General features: G+C 37.1%; 1 protein-coding gene across 1 annotated transcript in view; it reads right to left on the bottom strand.

Moving 5' to 3' along the window:
- The window catches only part of LOC118192196 (carcinine transporter-like), a 57,723-nt gene extending 43,618 nt beyond the window's left edge, over positions 1–14,105 (bottom strand). Inside the window, exon 1 of the mRNA XM_035363101.2 lies at positions 13,956–14,105. The gene's annotated coding sequence lies outside the window, so the exon portion shown is untranslated. The remainder of the gene's footprint in view (positions 1–13,955) is intronic.
- Positions 14,106–14,489: the final 384 nt, after the last annotated feature.

Here is a 14,489-nt window from a genome sequence, read left to right as displayed (position 1 = left end):
ACGACACTTGGTGACGTATTGAAACAAAATTTATTACCCAGTATTATTCAAAGACAGCTCTATAACCACTTTTACAGTAGTCGAAGAACTACTATAAACACGCTGAAACAATCAGCGACACAGCCTTCAAGCTATCAGGCTATAACAGTGAAGACAGCTTCACGGCAAAACTCCAGAGTACAGCTCCCGACTCTGCTCGGCCGTTCTCAGAACTCTACGTACTCTCGAAACTCTCCACGCTACAACTCCCGATGCACTCGACGATACACCAAAGTACAGCTCCCGACTCGGTTCGGTCGTTCTCAGAGCTCAACACACTCTAAGATAAAATTCGACGATTCACTAACTCACGATATACTGAGGCAGGGGTTCTCAACCGGTGGTACGCGTACCATGTAGAAGACCAAATTTGAAATTTGGAATTTCTTTTATTATCGATTTCATACTTTGTAAAACTTTAACGAATTTTTGAGTAACAAACTCAATGACTTAAAAGCGAGCAATGGCAACACTCTACGGGGGGAAAAACCTTTTTATCTTCAGCGCGCGGAACTGTATATCGGAAAATCTAAAGATATGATCATTTTAAAATTATTTTGCTACATTGCCATTGAAATGAATTTTATGGTTTAAGTGCAAACATGATATTTAATAAATAAAGGTAACACGCAAAACGTTAAAAAAAACGCCCCTTTGGATTTCATTTAAAATCTGAAACCTTTCAGATTTTTTTTTTTTTTAAACTTTGCATTAGAATCAACAAAATGGATAAATAATGTACCATTAACTAGGACCATGTTGTTTACAAATAACGTATTTATCATATAACGTCCCAACTGCTTTTATCCGAATGTCCTTTTCTCTTAAACGAAAACAAATGATAGGTCTGGTATTGCCAAATCTATCAAAGCAAATTTTTTCATCAATCATCAAGAACTGAATTTTCTTCTTTTTTGAGCCAATGTTGATGCATATCAGACATTAGAATTAGAAAAAAGTAAAAATTTCTTCTTCATCTTGAAGTTAAAAAACAGAGTGAATGATGTCAAAAAAGTTTTTACTTTGAATACTTGATAAATATCTTTTCATTGCAAATTAACTTAAATGCAAAGCACTGTAAATTGTGACAAAGTAAGCAGAAATCAATTTTAATTAAAACCTTTGTGTCAGATCACTTTTTACTATTTTTCATTCAAAAATATTTTTAAATTTCAATTTTCTGAAAAGAACGTATAAATAAAGTAATAGAAATGTGTTTATTCTAGCATTTGAATACAGATGCTTTATTTGATAGGTTCTCACAACAAAGCTAAGCCACGACCATCTTCTGCAAGCAAATTTAGAAATCCAAAAGTCAGTAGACTTTAAAAATTCATATTGTTACGAATTTGGTATTTAAATAGCTAATGTTAGTTGAATTATAAATTAAATTGTTTTATTCCCCGTGCACTGTAGCGCGTGACGAATATTATAGGAAAGCTACGGCGGAAAATTAAAAATACAAGAGCACGTGCATTTAACATTTAATAAATAAATATATCTCTTTTTGTTTTCGAGAAAGTTCCAGAAAATTCTCGCGCGCGATTTGAAATCTCATAAAAAGGAGGAAAACCTCTCAATTCGATGATTAGTTAGTTTGTTATTGTTTTAAGAGTTTGTTTAGAAAACTGCTCTTGTTGACTGTAGCGAATTCGCGGATTAGCTTTCTCTAGCTGTTTAAGTTCTGTTGAACGTTTGAGTAGTTAAAAGATAACTACTGTGAGATATTGTAATACTGCGCGAATATTTTAGGAAATTTAAGCATATTTGTTGTGATAATAATAAATTTTTGTTCACTTTTCATCGGACTTGAATTCATTTCGTAACGAACCCGTACGCACGCAACAATTTTTGGTGGCAGCGGTGGGATTTGAATGCCATACTAGAGCGATGGAGGAACAATTGAGGCAGCTAATTACTGCTTTTGCTGCATTCCAAGAAAAGATGGAAGCTGGCCAAGCATCATTTAAAGAGGAGATGAAAGATTCCGTTAAAGAGGAGATAATATCTGGTCATGAAAAGAAGGAAGGTAGTCAGCAAAAGATGGAAGAATCCGTTAGAAGAGAGATGAAATCTGTTAAAGAGGAAGTGAAAGTAGGTCAAGAGGAATTGAAGAAAGAAATTATTTGCATTATAGAAAACAAGTTCGAAGCTATGGAAGGAAGAATAGATACAGTTGAAGACAAAGTTGGAGAAATTCAAGAAAGAGTTTTTGCGGTAGAGCAACAAATTGAACAGAGTTTCTGCCGTCCAACAACAAATTGAGGAAAGGGTTTCTGCTGCTGTTGCCAAAGAAGTTGCCACTTTAAAGAAGAGAATAGCGACAGAAGGAAGCAATTCTGAGGGATTTAAATTCTTACCGATGCCTGCTCGTTCATCTCTGAAGCTATCTATATATGATGGAAAGACATCCTGGCAAGTGTGTAAGACCCAATTTTCTATAGTTGCGGATGTGAATGGATGGGATTCCCAAGTTAAGGCCTGTCATCTCGCGTCTTCTCTGAGAGCAGAAGCAACGGATATCCTGCACACGCTTTCCGAAAATCACAGACTAGACTTTGAAGCTCTATCCGGCGCTTTGGGGAAAAGTGTTTGAAAGACTACAGCAGGCTTCAACTAAAATCCCGTCAACAGCAGCCCACCTAAACACTTCAGGAGCTCGCCACGGATGTTGAAAGGCTGTTATAGCACGCCTTTTCGGAGTGCCTGACAGAAACAAGGGAAATCCTGCCCCTGCAATACTTCATCAATGGCATCCGGGACCCTGAAATACAGAAAGCACTGCGAATGGCGGATGTTAAAGATTTGAAAAGCGCTCTAGTGTACGCTATGAAATTCGAGGCAGCCCAGCAAGCCACTCGTAGAGACCGCCATCCAATCAGAACTGCTCAAGTCCAGGACCCAGGGGATCAAGTCACTGCTCGTCTAGACGATTTAACTAGACAATTGAACGCCTTGAGCGGAATATTGGTGACAAGAAACCGACCGTAAAGTGTTGGAACTGCGGTGCTGAAGGATACATACGACGAAACTGCAGGTTCCGTCGTTACGTACGGATGTTAAGACCGGACATGGTAAGGATATTATGACCTCTCCTAGCAAGCAGCAGGGAAACTAATTAGTGGCCATCTCGCGGGGCGGAGGTTGCCAGATAATTAAAAACCCTAGTTTAAAGCGCTTCAAATTTCTGCAGTTAGAGGCGGCAGTAATGGACCTTTCGTAATAGGATATATTAATGGAGTTCCGTGCAATATGACTATAGATACAGGAGCCAACGTCACCATCATCCGAAAAGATTTGGCTCAACAACTAGGAAACAAACTTATCTGGACGCCGCCCTGCGTTACCCTCCAGACTGTGTCCGGTGAGAAGATCGACATCGACGGAAAAGTAAACGTTAAAAACATCACGTTCGGAAATGCCGCTTACCATCACACGGCATATGTAGCAGAGATCACTATTCTTTTATACTCGGATTGGACTTTCTAAGGAAATACAGGTTTTCCTTAGACTTTAAAAATAACGAATTGCATTCTACATCTGAGGACATAGCCCTATTCGGAACTAATGATGGAGAACCGAGCTTTTACTTCCTAGATCAGTGCTCCGCAACCTTTTCTCACCTGCGACGCACAAAAAATCTTTCTGGAATTTCGTGGCACACAAAAAGCTAATGTATATATGTATTGATTTATACACAAAAGTTTTTGAGTTCCGAGTTATCAAGGAAGTGTCGAAAAAATTCAAATGCTGACACACTTACAATCACACACACAACCACACAACAGTGAAATATATAAAAACATTTAAAATAGACATTAAGGAAAAAAATTGTCATTGTGTATTAAATACATGATAAAAAATTGCCAAATGTCAGATACATGTATTTGATTGCGGCACACCTATATCCTACTCATGACACACCAGTGTGCCGCGGCACACCGGTTGCGGAGCACTGTCCTAGATCCATAGCCGAAAATAGAAATTTCCGCTACGGCATCATAGAATATTCCAATAACTGTAATAGCCCGAAAGGAGTACTAGTAGCCTCAACACTCGTTGACCTATCCAGAATGGTTATCCCGGTGACAGTCGCCAATGTAACTGAAAAGGCGAGAGTTATTAGGAAAGGTGAAGTGGTTGCAGCATGTACTTCAGTAACCAGCGCTGAAAGAAAGAGTAATATCTCAGATTCCGTGTCCTCAGAGAGCATTACATCGGAGTTATTGCAGAATGCTCCATTAAACGATCAAGAGAGGAATGCTGCCGATCGCGTCATTAAAGATCTTCAAGTTGTTTTCTCCCGCTCGTCTTCTGACGTGGGTCGAACCAGTTTGACACAACATAGAATCGATACCGGCGATCATCCCCTGATCAAGTAACATCCAAGACGTCTACCGTTTGCTAAACAGGAAGAGGTGTGAACACTGTTAAAAGATATGGAAGAAGGCGATGTCATCGAGCCTTCAGCAAGTCCATGGGCATCTCTCATCGTACTTGTCAGAAAGAAAGACGGCTCAACAAGATTTTGCGTTGACTATCGCCGGCTGAATGAAGTTACGAAGAAAGACAGTTACTCTCTTCCTAGAAGTGATGACATTCTAGATACTCTTTCTGGAAGCAAGTGGTTCTAAACACTTGATTTAAAGAGTGGGTATTGGCAGGTAGAAATACATCCCGATGACCAAGAAAAGACGGCATTTACTACGTGACAAGGGCTTTGGCAATTCAAAATGATGCCGTTTGGAGTGTGTAATGCTCCGGCAACATTCGAACGCCTCATGGAGACTGTTTTGAAAGGTCTTTCCTACGAAGCCTGTCTGATATACCTGGACGACATCATCATCGTCAGAAAGAGTTTTGAAGAACATCTAGAAAATCTTAGAAAGGTGCTTCAGAAACTGAAAGAAGCCAATCTGAAGCCGAGTCCCACTAAGTGCAAATTGGTCCGAAAGGAAGGGACTTACCTAGGACATGTCATCTCTGAAGAAGGTGTGCACACGGATCCTGAAAAGGTATCAGCGGTTAATTCCTGAAAATGTCCACCAGTTGGGAAGCTTCCTAGGGCTTTGCACCTACTATAGGAGATTCGTGAAGGACTTTTCTTCCATCGCAAGTCCCCCTTCACAAGCTGACAGAGAGCAAGTAAAAGTTCTTATGGACAAAAGAATGCGATGATGCATTTAACAACTTAAAGGAAGCTTTAACATCTGCTCCAATCCTGACGTATCCTCAGCTTGACAGACAATTTATTCTCGACATGGACGCAAGCAATGAAAGTGTCGGTGCTGTTTCGTCCCAAGAAATAGACGGCCAAGAACGTGTAGTAGCTTACTGGAGCAAGTGCCTTTCTAAACCGGAGAGGAATTACTGTGTCACCAGGAAAGAGTTGCTCGCCATAGTCAAAGCAGTAGAGCGTTTCCATCATTATCTATACGGCAGGAAATTCCTGCTCCGCACTGATCATGCATCATTGACCTGGCTTTTAAATTTCAAGAATCCTGAGGGTCAAATAGCCAGGTGGATACAGGGACTCCAGAAATATGACATCACTATCCGTCATCGTAAGGGGTCATCACACGGAAACGCCGACGCCCTGTCTAGAAGACCTTGCCCAGAAAGCTGCCGATATTGTTCGAGGGTCGAAGCGAAATACTAGCTGCTGAGTCCGGTAGCACGACAAATTACGACATCAACATCGGCTGATCCAGACCCGTGAAGTGATAATGTAGTAAGGAAAGACCAGCAGGAAGACCGTGACATTAAACCCATAATTGATTTGATGGAGTCATCAAACAGAAAACTTACATGGCAGGACATTTCTATCTATAGTCCTACAACAAAACAATACTGGGAAGACGTTCCGATGGCAACTGATACTTCCAAGATCCTGTATTCCTGATGTCCTTAAAGAACTATATAACAGCCCTACAGGAGGTCACTTTGGAATAATGAAGACCTTGCAGAGAGTTCGTGAGCGCTTTTACTGGAATAATGCAAAGGATGACGTGCAGAAGTGGTGCCGATCTTGCGATGCCTGTGCAGGTCGGAAAGGACCGAAGAGACGCAGCCGAGGCAAGCTGAAACGTTACAACGTAGGTGCGCCTTTTGAACGTATCGCCTTTGACATCTTGGGACCTCTGCCACGAACTGTTGATGGCAACAAATACATACTCGTTGTCATTGATTACTTCACTAAGTGACCTGAAGCGTACCCTATTCCTGATCAAGAGGCTGTCACAATAGCTGAGGTGATGGTACAGCACTGGATTTCCAGGTTCGGAGTGCCTCTGCAGTTACATTCCGATCAGGGAATGAATTTTACCTCGGCAGTAATCAAAGAACTATGCAAACTACTCGGCATTGACAAAAGCCAAACGACGCCATTACATCCAGGTTCAATCGAACCAACCTTAATAAACTCTCATTAGTGGTTTCCACAAGCGAATAGGACTGGGACAAGAAATTACCACTGTTTTTACTGGTTTACCGCAGTGCTGTCCATGAGACTACAGGCTGTTCCCCATCACAAATGCTCTTCGGCCGTGACCTTCGCATGCCTTGTGATCTCTTGTTTGGTCGCCCTCCGGATGCTCCTTCATCGCCTGAGGAATATATTCAAGATCTCCAGACCCGGTTTGAAGTGATGCACAACTTTGCACGAGAGCGAGTCAACTTGGCGACGGAGAAGATGAAGACCCGATACGACACAAGAGCTACTGAACATCAATTCCACGAAGAAGACAAGGTGTGTGGTTGTGGAATCCGACTCGACGGAAGGGAATCTGTCCGAAATTACAGTCACCTTGGGATGGTACCAACGCAATCCTAAACAGGCTGAATGACTTTGTGGTTCGGACCCGTAAGTCTTCGAACTCTAAACCTAAAGTCGTTCATTACGACAGGTTAGCTCATTACTATGGCCATAGTACGTAGTGTAAATAATTGTAAATAGTGTAAGACCATGGTCCTTTTTGTTTCTAAATGTGTATTTAGTATTTGATTTGTATTTGATAGCATTTGATTCGCGTGTACCGAATGAGTCTCTTAGTGTATCGCGGTTAGTGCATCGTCGAGAGAGCGTATTGAGCTCCGAGAACGACTGAACCGAAGAGTCGGGAGCTGTGCTCTGTGTGTCGTCAAGTGCATTGCAAGTTGTAGCGTGAAGTCTCGAGAGTACGTGGAGTTCCGAGAACGACCCAGCAGAGTCGGGAGCTGTACTCTGGTGCTTTGCAGTGAAGCTGTCTCCATCGTGATAGCCTGATAACCTGAAGACTGTGTCGCTGATCGTGTCAGCATGTTTATAGTAGATCTTCGACGAGACGACAGTGAAACGTGACTTTGGAGCTGTCCTGATCAGTATTGGCTAAATAAAGTGTGTTTCGATACTTCATCGTTATTCACTCCAAATCTACAAAACCCGTACGAACGTGAAGGAAGAAAATAACGCAACAACTGGTGTCAGAAAAGAAAAACGCAACAGACGTTAGTGCCACGTACATTAATCGCGCTATGCATAGCATAAACTTGACGTACAAGTTCAATCGCTGTGTGCCGCATGGACTGACTCAAGCAGATAAGGACAGACGTGTTTGAGCCTCTAATATGCTCAAATATCAACGCAAGAACAAAATTCTGGACCGGATCGTCACTTGTGATGAAATGTGGATTTACTACAAGAACACAGGCCAAAAGGGAGTTGGACTACTCCCGATGAGCCCGTCGGCAGCGTCGCAAAGCGCCATTTGACGAACAAAAAGATCATGCTTTGTATCTGGTGGAATTACCGTGGTATAAAGAGTATCTGAAAGAAGGTAAAATCCTCGAAAGTAAGCTGTATAGCAAAACGCGTGAACCAACGCAACATGCCAAAACAAAAATAATATTACTTCAGGGCAAATTGCCCCTTTGGACTATAAAAAATAAAGGCTAAGCAAAAGCATAAAAAAACCTTAACGAAACCTTTGGAGGGACCGTTAAAATTTGAACCTTTCAGTCTTTTTTTTTTTTTTTTTTTGTCTTGTTTTTGAGAAGTGAAGCTAGGCATTTGGTAGTATATTCTTTTTAAGATCTTTATAATTGTGCAGAGCTCATGCAAAACCTGGAATGCGAAGGTCGTGAACTTTAGTTTAACTAAATTGCATATTTTTTACACAGATAGTAAGCGTTATCATTTCTTGTCAGTAAGAGAGAGAATAAAGATATGAAGAAAAGCATATTTCTCTTTTTTTTTCTTCCGTGGCCGGTTCCTGCCGCACAGTAACATTTTTCAATGTCGACAAAGATTTATAGCTCCTTCTCTGTTACCTCGAACTTTTAAGAATGCGGTTAAAATGTATTGTTAAAAAGCTTAATAAATTCTCCAGGAAAAATTCAGTATCTTCACATATCTTTGGCAATCTTTCTGTGTTTCGCCAACAGAAGATCTCTGAAGATAACCAAATTCATTTGCCATAAATTTTGATTTATGTTCTTTCATATGTTTGAGTAAAAAGACAATTAAACCGAAAGTTAAGCAGAACTCAAAAAGGTAATAAAACGACAAGTTTGTAATCGACAAGCTGGTATTTAATTACTTTTTATTGTATTATACATTTTTATTTAGCTCACTGTTGGCGTAAAATTTGTTATCGAATTTTAAATTGCTTTCTGATTAGCACGGAGTCCAAATTTTGTACACATAATATTTATGGAATGCAATGCAATGCCGTGAAGCGAGGTTTTTAAAACTAGATTAAAACTTTTTTAAAAATTAAAAAATCTGAAAGGCTTAAGATTTTAAAATACGTCCAAAGGGGTGTTTTATTAACGTTTTGCATGTTACCTTCATTTATTAAATATCATGTTCTACGTACTCAAACCATAAAATTCAGTTCAACAGCAATATCGCAAAATAATTTTAAAAGGAGCATTTCTTTAGAATTTCTGACACAGTGTCTCGCGCGGTGGAGATAATTTTTTTTCTTTTCTGTACAGTGTTGCCATTTCTCGCTTTGAAATCGTTTACTTGTTTAATCAAAAATTCGTTAAAGTGTTACAAAATCTGAAATCGATAATAAAACAAATTTCAGATTCAAATTAGGGATTCCACATGGTCATATTCTACGGAAGATTACGTTATTCAAATTTTAAGGGCTCTAGGTGTCGTTGTTTTATAACAATACGAGAAACATACATACAATCATGCAGATTCTTCATTATTTAATTTCTTTAAATATAATACAGGGCGGTAATATTTGGTGGCAACAATATGAAAAATGATTCGCCGTTCATAGTTTTCAACGCAAAATGCCAAAAAATTAAGAGTCCTTCAGGGCAAATTGCCACTTTGAATTAGAAATTTAATGTTTAAATGATTTTTCGAACATATTTTCGTTTAAATCACGAGCTATAAAACTCAGAAATTTGCTGTTTGCATCATCGGATAGAGCGAAAAAAACTTTTGAATAAAATTTGTGTCAAAATTTCAGCATCAATTCTGACTTGCCAAATTCTCGAAAATTTTTTTGGACTATTTGATATCTATTATTTTAAAATTTCCACATGTAAAACTATATATTAGCTACAAAACTTTGACTTTTTCGTCGATTATAAAACAAATTCTTTGCCTCTTATTAAATCAATGGTTTAAAACTGTTTCTTTTTTTCGAAAATTGCTCCATTTTGTCGACTATTTGATGCCCATTATTTTAAAATTTCCACATTTAAACATGTATTGGTTAAAAAATTCTTAAATTTTCATACATTATAAAAAAACTCTTTGCCTCTTTTAAAACAAGAATGGTTTAAAACTGTTTTTTTTTCGAAAATTGCTCCATTTTCTCCACTATTTAATGCCCATTATTTTAAAATTTCCACACCTAACATGTACTAGGTAGAAAACTTTGAAATTTTCACGGATTATCAAACAAAATCTTTGCCTCTTTTAAAACAAAAATGGTTTAAAACTGTTTTTTTTTTTCGAAAATTGCTCTATTTTGTCGACTATTTGATGCCCATTATTTAAAAATTTCCACATCTAAACATGTATTGGCTAAAAAATTTTGAAATTTTCACAGATTATAAAACAAACTCTTTGCCTCTTTTAAAACAAGAATGGTTTAAAATAGGTGGTTTTCTATGTATTTTTTTAAAAGAAGCTGCGATGTGAAACAGAAAGGGAAATATCGCTTCTACTTTCCGCACTGGCTGGGAAACAAAGCTTCGAGGCATGATCTATTAAGCCATTTTTGGTTTTCCGTTTCATAAGTTTGTAGAGACATTACGTTATTTGGAAGCAGGAGGGATTACTTTTATTATTCCGCCTGTTTCACCTCTCAATGGGCACTATAGGTCCGGCATGTTATTCTGATCCGTTACACCAGCAACCTTTTTTGGTTGTTTATCTTATCAACCTTAAGGCAGGAGAGATGAAAAAAGAGCAATGCCTTCCCCGGGACTCGAACCACGCGTCTCTCGAATAGGATCTGTGTGTATGTGTATTTAATTACGGCAAAGCACACTAGGGCTATTTGCCTAAGGGGAGGGATGCCTTCGTGGAGGAACTTTCTAAGGGAAACTGGCTCGTATACACGTTACACATGGGGAAAAACACGAAAACACCCATGCAGCCAGCCCGTTCGCGGGATTCGAACCTCAGACCGAACTACCAGTGTTCAGCGACTTTACCGCTCGGCCGCTGGTGGGCCCTCTCGAATAGGCGCCGAGCGTGATGACCACTACATTGCGAAGGAATGCTAAGAAGGTGGGAGAAATACATGATAAGTTTATATACATTTTTCTCAGATTTTAGTTTTAAGAGTTTATTTTCTTAAAGTTATTGTGGTAGGTAATATCATATTCTTTTATGGGACTTTAAAATTCTAATATTAAAAATGTTTCTATTATGAAGGTCGGATATTTTCAAAAATTATTAAGAAAACCTTTCATTTTTTTAAAAAACAAGAATGATTATAAGTTTTTTTATTTAACTCACAGTATTTGTCTCTATGGTCCAAAATTTGCAATTCATTTTAAAACTATTTCCTGATAAGCTATCGAACTGCATTGTGCGCATTCATTCATTGTGGATAACCATGCAGTATGGTGAAAAGAATTTTTTTTTTATTTGGCTTAATTTTTTTTAAAACTTAAGTATTGAAATATGTTTTCGTAAGTATCTTTGTTTCAAAAACAAACTAAAACTCTCACAACTTTACTCTTTGCAGGAGTAAAGTTGTATCAGATGGAGAGGGGGGGGGGAACCTCTTGTTTATATGAGATTTTAACGTAATTTCTTAACTTTTGGCAAAGTAAATGGATTTTCGTTCGATTATTTGACGTCACAAAATTGTTGGAAATAACGCAGCGATAATGCTTATAGAAGCATTACTTTTCAAGTAAATAATTTGATTGATAACATGGGATTTAACCAAAAAAATAAAAGTAAAAGTAAAAGGAAAAAAAAAAAAAAAAAAAAAAAAAAACCCTGAAAGGCTTCAGATTTTAAGTGTCGCCCAAAAGGGCTTTATTAATGTTTTTTACGCTCTCACTGAACTCGCAGTCTACCATTCTGTTGTTACATTCACTTCTACTAACCCCCCTTTCACCACGAAAACATCCATTTAATCACCAGTTTGCGGGAATTGGAACTAAGATCAAGCTTTTGTTTAACACGCTGATCTGATCTGCCGCTGTTAGGCCATTTCTAATAGTTACGAGGGGCCATTATCATTTTGCAACCGGCTAATAAATAAGTATTCCGAAGTCATGCAGCTGCGGTAATTGAAGACAGGAATAACGGAGCAGTATAGAAAAAGAAATTAATGAAACTCTTGAACTATCACTCTCACAAAATGCACTATAAATAAATACCGGGTGACCCAAAAGTCCGTTAACATTTGAAAATTCAATAATTCATGGAATAATGTAGGTAAAGTGGCAAAATTTGGCACACATAGCTTAAAATGATATGGGGTTTTATTGAAAGAAAAAAAATGGAAAAAAATTTAAATAATAATAAAAAAAATCTGAAATGTTTCAGATTTTAAATTACGTCCAAAGGGGCGTTTTTTAACATTTTGTGTGTTACCTTTCTTTATTAAATATCATGTTCCTCGCACTTAAACCATAAGATCCAGTGCAACAGCAATATCGCAAAATAGTTTTAAAACGAGCATATCTTTAGAATTTCCGATACAGAGACTCACGCGCTGGAGATAAAAATGTTTTTTCTGCACAACGTTGCCATTGCTCGCTTTGAAATCCTTGAGTTTGTTAATCAAAAATTCGTCAAAGTTTTAAAAAATAGGAAATCGATCATAAAACAAATTTCAAATTTCAAATTTGGTCTTCCACATGCTCATATTCGTTGGAGGATTACGTTATTCAAAATTCGATGACTCTATGTACCGTTATTTTATGACAATGTGAGAAATATATATACATTTACGCAGATTTTCATTATTTAATTTCTTCAAATATAATGCAGGATTCTAACATTTTATGGCAACAGTTTGAAAAGTGAACCGACATTTATCCGTCCGACGCAAAATGCCAAAACGAAACTAATAGTCCTTCGGGATTCAAATCCCTTTGGACTAATAATAATAAAATAAAACTCTGAAAGGTTTCAGATTTTAAATTACGTTTAAAGGGGCGTTCTTTTAACATTTTGTGTGTTACATTTATTTATTAAATATGATGTTCTTCACACTTAAACCATAAAATTCAGTTGAACAGCAATATCGCAAAATAGTTTTAAAATGAGCATATCATTAAAATTTCCGATACAGAGATTCGCGCGTTGGAGATAAAAATGTTTTTACTGTACAACGTTGCCACTGCTCGCTTTGAAATCCTTGAGTTTGTTAATCAAAAATTGGTTAAAGTTTCACAAAATATAAAACCGACAATAAAACAAATTACAAATTTCAAATTGGGCTTCCATATGTCCATATTCGAAGTAGGATTACGTGATTCAAAAATTGGATGGCTCTAGGTACCGTTGTTTTATCAAAATGCGATAAATATACATACATTTATGCAGATTCTTCATCATTTAATTTCTTCAAATATAATGCAGGACTCTAACATTTGGTGGCAACAGTTTGAAAAATGAAACGGACATTTATAGTGAACCAATGCAAAATCGCAATTTTCGGAACAAGTAAATTAAAAAATGTCAAAGAATAGCAAAAAATACGCATTTCCTAAGTAATCGATTAAATTTTATGGAAGGTTTTTAGAAATTGAGGTACTTTTCCGTTTTGCCGGCGCAGGCGATAAACGGAAAAGTACCGAACATGATAATTAATAAGTAAACGTAACACACAAAACGTTAATAATAAAAAGATAAAAAAAGTTTTGCGTAGCAGTTTTAGTAAGAAAACTGAACATTGATATGATGAATGAGAAAAGATTGAAAAAAAAGCAGAAAAATATATGCCAACACTAAACGCTACATCAGGAATTCTAAGCATATACTACTGTACTGCTTTTAAAATTTTTGTAATTTTGCTGTTGAATTGCATATGACGTAAGTGCGAAGAAAATGACTAATAATAAAGCTAAAAAGACAAAAAAATTGTTAGAAGGAGGGATTGTAACAGCAGACTGGTAGACCGTGGGATCAGAGAGAGCGTAAGAAACCTTAACAAACTCTTGTGAGAATGTTAAAATCTGAAACCTTTCAGAATTTTTCTTCTTAAAAAAAAAAAAAAAAAAATGATATAAAAAGCGCTTGAAAAATTTTTCGCACTTTAATTTTATAGTTATTGTTAAAGAATTTTTAATTAAATTACATGGGTGGTTATTCATAATCAAAGTAATATACTGTTTGTCAGGTATTTTCAACAATAATAAAAAGAAAGTTGATCGTCACAAAAATGTTACGTAAAATAATAATTCAATAATAAAAGTTAGTGAAAACAGCTTACGAAAATCCAGGTTGTTGGGGGAAAGTCGCGAAAGAAATGCCGGAAGGTTATGTGACTTTGAAAAAAAGGTGCGAAAGCATTTTTATTCTAATATCCGTCAGCCAGTCACGTGATCAGCTGAAATCAGTCTAAGGTGATAGCAAGTGCTTTTTGACTTATAATGCTGTAATAAATACACAGAAATGAAGTACGAAATTTTACGAGATCTCGCAGTGGAAGCTTTGAAGCGTTATTATCAACTCGACCACGTGCCATTACCGAAGATGAAAGTTCTACGTTGAAATAGCTGAGATTAATTTATAAACTCCTTTTTTTCTTTTTGACGACTCACGCCAAAATTGTGAGCAGTAAAACTTAAATTGCCTGTTTGGCATTTACTTATCTTTTTATATCTTTTTTATTATAGTCTTGTATACAAACAGAAGCTACAAATATTATGATTTATATGAACAAACACTAGATAGAGACATTAACTGTAGACTATTTAGATAAATTCCCAGATTGCAAAATGAATTTACAATTAAAGAATTTTTA

This window comes from Stegodyphus dumicola, chromosome 11, assembly GCF_044657685.1.
Source record: "Stegodyphus dumicola isolate Sdum_Otavi_A_Nest chromosome 11, ASM4465768v1".
Lineage (NCBI taxonomy): Eukaryota > Metazoa > Arthropoda > Arachnida > Araneae > Eresidae > Stegodyphus > Stegodyphus dumicola.
The sequence above is the reverse complement of the archived record's forward strand: the minus strand, read 5'-3'. Positions and strand labels throughout refer to the sequence as shown.